General features: G+C 53.7%; 1 pseudogene; it reads right to left on the minus strand.

Annotated features, from left to right (window-relative positions):
* Positions 1-541: 541 nt before the first annotated feature.
* LOC116698426 (piggyBac transposable element-derived protein 4-like) lies at positions 542-3,058 on the minus strand (annotated as a pseudogene).
* Positions 3,059-3,738: the final 680 nt, after the last annotated feature.

Consider the following 3,738-nt stretch of genomic DNA (forward strand, 5'->3'; position numbering starts at 1 on the left):
CTTTACTTAGACATTTAAGCCATTAATTTTAAAAATCCAATATCAGAATGGTCCAATGTTACCTGAGAGACACACTGGATAGGTGTTATCTCACCCAGAGTTGGAAAAAACCTGTCTTATCAGGTGGTTATCTTTTTAGAGTAGCCTGAAAAAGAGTTCTGAAAATAAACACTCTGAAAATAATTATAGCTTTACTTGGACTTTGCTTGTACAATAATGCCTTTAATTTGATAGTCCTACATCAGAATGGTCTGATATCACCTGAGTGACATACCGGATATGTTAAGTCTCACCCAGAGTTGGAATAAACCTGGCTTAAAAGGAGTATTCTGTTTCTGGACCAACGCTTGTTTCGTTTCATGTCACGTCTACGGACCGGCCCTTTGAGTCTCTGGGATGCGGGCCAGTATTCAAAAGTATTTTTCCACTACGGAAGCATCGTCCTTTGGGTCTCTGGGACCCGTCCTGCATTCGACTGTATTTCTCCACTACCGCGGCCTCAGCCTTCGGGTCTCTTGCACCCATCCTGCATTCGACTGTATTACTCCATTACCGTGGCCTCAGCCTTCGGGTCTCTCGGACCGGACACGTCCTGCATTTGACTGTATAGCTCTACTGGTGCGGCCTTGTCCTTCGGGTCTGTGCACCTGTGCACTTTTCTTTTACACTTGGATTGACAGCCTGGTGCAACATCAGCATGGCTTATCGTTTGACACTAGAATTGAAGCTGCATAGGGTTATCGTCAGCGGGCCCGCTCACAATGTCCCCACTGAAGTACAAGTACGAGTAGAAGAAAAAGTACAAGAGGCTCACAACAAACACAAACACCACGGTGACTCTGACGGTACTGGGTGTGTGTCTTAACCCTTGTATTGTCCTTTGTGTCACAGGGACATGTTTAGCTCATGTGACCTTTTTGTACAAGCCTGCCGTTCGGCTTCGGGGTCCCGAGACACCACTTTCATTCCATGTCAAATACCATCGTGGCCTCATCCTTTGGGTCTCAGAGACCCCCTGTTTTATGTTCCATGCCATTATACGTATGTCCCACCACTCCCGTGGCGCCCTCATCCTCCGGGGTACCGAGGACCCATCCTTGTTCGATGTCATCTTTCTCCTACCCTTGAGGCCTCAGCCTTGCCATTCGGGTCCCTGGGACCCAGGGTTGTGTGTGTGTGTGTGTGTGTGTGTGTGTGTGTGTGTATTCCAAACAGATTCAAGGTTTGTGCGGGGCTTCGTCCACGTGGGCCAAAAGGCTAAGGGCAAATACAGTCTGCACAGTAGAAGGCCCGCGTGCAGCTCCCGCAGATGTATCTCTTGCAGCCACCGCACACGATGTGTGATTTGCGGTCCGTTCTCTCTGGACAGAGCTGACACCGCTTCCTTTTGCTTTGCACCCTCGGTGTGTCCGGTTCAGAATCCCCATGCTCCTCTAGGCCCCTTGTGACTGTGCCACCGCCGCCGCCGCCGTCGCCACCACCACCACCACCACCACCACAGGACCTCCTCGCTGTGACGACGGCTTTGACAAGTGCGGCGGACGCGTCCGTGCGAGGCAAACGCCGCTGTCTCTCGATGAGCGGATTCACAAGCGCCCTTCCCAATTGCTCGAGGAACGCCCTCCTCTTGTTGAGCTTGCCGCGCATCCACTCGGGCCTGAGCTCTCGCCACAGCAAAAAGGCGTTGTAGGCGGACACGTTGAGGATGTTGTGGAAGACGGCGAGGGGCCAGCGCGCCGTCTTCCTGCGGCAGCTGTACGTGCCCACGAGCTTGTCCTGGTTGTCCACGCCGCCCTTGGTGTGGTTGTAGTGGAGGATGATGTCGGGTTTGGCTTGCCTGCCGGCGCCGACGCACGCATCCCCCGTGTGCAGCGTGCTCAGCAGCACCACGTTCCTGTGCCTCTTGGGCACGTAGGACACCAGAGTGGCGACGGGCGTGAAGGCAAACTTGGACAAGAAGACCGCACGGCCCTTGGTGGCGAGCAACGCCCCCAGCAGCTCGGGCTTGTTTTTGCGCATTGTGCCCACCACGGTGAGGCGCCGCTCGGCAAGCAGCCGCTGGGCCAGCGCGTAGGAGGTGAAAAAGTTGTTGCACCTCACGTTACGTGGGCCCCTCAGGCCCTCGGTCAGGTCCAGCACCACACGGGCGCCCAGATTCCTCTTGGGCGTGCCGCTCCCGGACTTGCCTGTGTAGAGCTGCATGTGCCACGCGTAGCTGGAGCCGGCGTCGCAGGCCACCCACGACTTGAGTCCGTTCCGGGCGGGCTTGCTGGGCATGTACTGGCGGAAGGCGCAGCGACCTTGTGAAAGTGGCGTGTCAAAACAAGAAGATGGAACACGATGGATAGAGATGGAAGAAAAAATGTAACACACACACACACACACACACACACAAAGAAAGAAAGTGTACGGCAGAGGTACAAAAAACACAACCAAGCAAAAAATAAATAAAAATACAACACCTCAAAAGGGCACCAGTTGCTCGTCCACCGTCATGTTGGCGCCTGGGTTGTAGAGGCGAGGCAGCTGCCGCGTCCACTCGTCCCACACCTCTTGTACGGCCGCCAGTTTGTCCGAGGCTCAGCGGGCAGCTCTCGACTCGCGGTCGTCGAATCGGAACAGTCTAGAGTACGCGTGGAACTGCTTGATTGGCATCGTGGTGCGGAAAATGGCCCTGCCGCTCTCCTCGTGCCACAAGCTCTCCAAGGCCTTGTTGCGGGACCGGTACATGCCCGCGAGGAGCAACAGCCCGAGGTAGCCTCGCAGGTCCGTGACGTCCATCGCTTTCCACTTGCCGGCTGTGGCGCATCTCCTTTGACCCTCGAGGTTCGTGGCGGCCACAACCATGTCTTCGATTTGCCGCGTGACAAACAGGCCAAACGCAGACACTATGTCGTGGACGTGTTCGCGCGTACTCTGTGGGTCCTGGGCGCTGTAGTAGTAGCACGGCAGCAGCGGCGGCAGCGTCTGTCGTGTCCTCTTCTTGGTCGGGTTTGTCCTTTTCGGTGGCGTGGCAATGAGGTCTTGGGACACTGGGATGACACGTTTCGAGGACCATTTGATTTTGCCATCTTTTGACACAAATGTTTCCCATCCTGCCGTCCTCCTCTTTCCCCTCATCTTCCCCTACCCCTTTTTCTTCTTCTTGTTTCTTTGTCTTTTTTACCCTACTTTTTATCTTCTTCTTTTTCTACTTTTTTCCCTTTTTCATTCACTGTTCTCCTCCTTTTGGGCCTTTAACTTTAACCCTCCCCTTGGCCTTGGTAAACATCTTTTTTTTGTCGTCGTCGTCGTCATGCACAGTGTCCCTTTTTCCCGCTGTGTGTGTACACTTGGTCCTTTGGGGTTTTTTCCTTTTTTTGCTTGGCTTAGGCGGGGGCATTCGAGCGGGACCGCGCTCAAGAGAACCATGCAGCTTTCAACCCCCCAGTGGAAAAAGCCGGGGGGATGCTTCAGCGGGTTTCCCCCCCGGGTGTGCCCAGCCCTGCAAAAAATCACAGGTCCAAAACCAAAAGGGGAAAAAGTGTCTAAAATGTTATTATTGTGTGGTTAAAAAAAAAAATTAGTAACAATGTCAAGCCTTTTGGTTTTTTTTTTTTACCTTCCTTTCCACTCGCCTTTCCCCCATCCGTTTTACCACAACTACAAACCCACTGGCCAGGGTCCCGGGGGCCCCAAAAGGCGGGGCGGTTCGGGGTAAACAGAACTAATACAAAAAGATTGAGGGTACCAAGGGTC

The sequence above is a fragment of the Etheostoma spectabile genome, chromosome 11 (assembly GCF_008692095.1).
Source record: "Etheostoma spectabile isolate EspeVRDwgs_2016 chromosome 11, UIUC_Espe_1.0, whole genome shotgun sequence".
Lineage (NCBI taxonomy): Eukaryota > Metazoa > Chordata > Actinopteri > Perciformes > Percidae > Etheostoma > Etheostoma spectabile.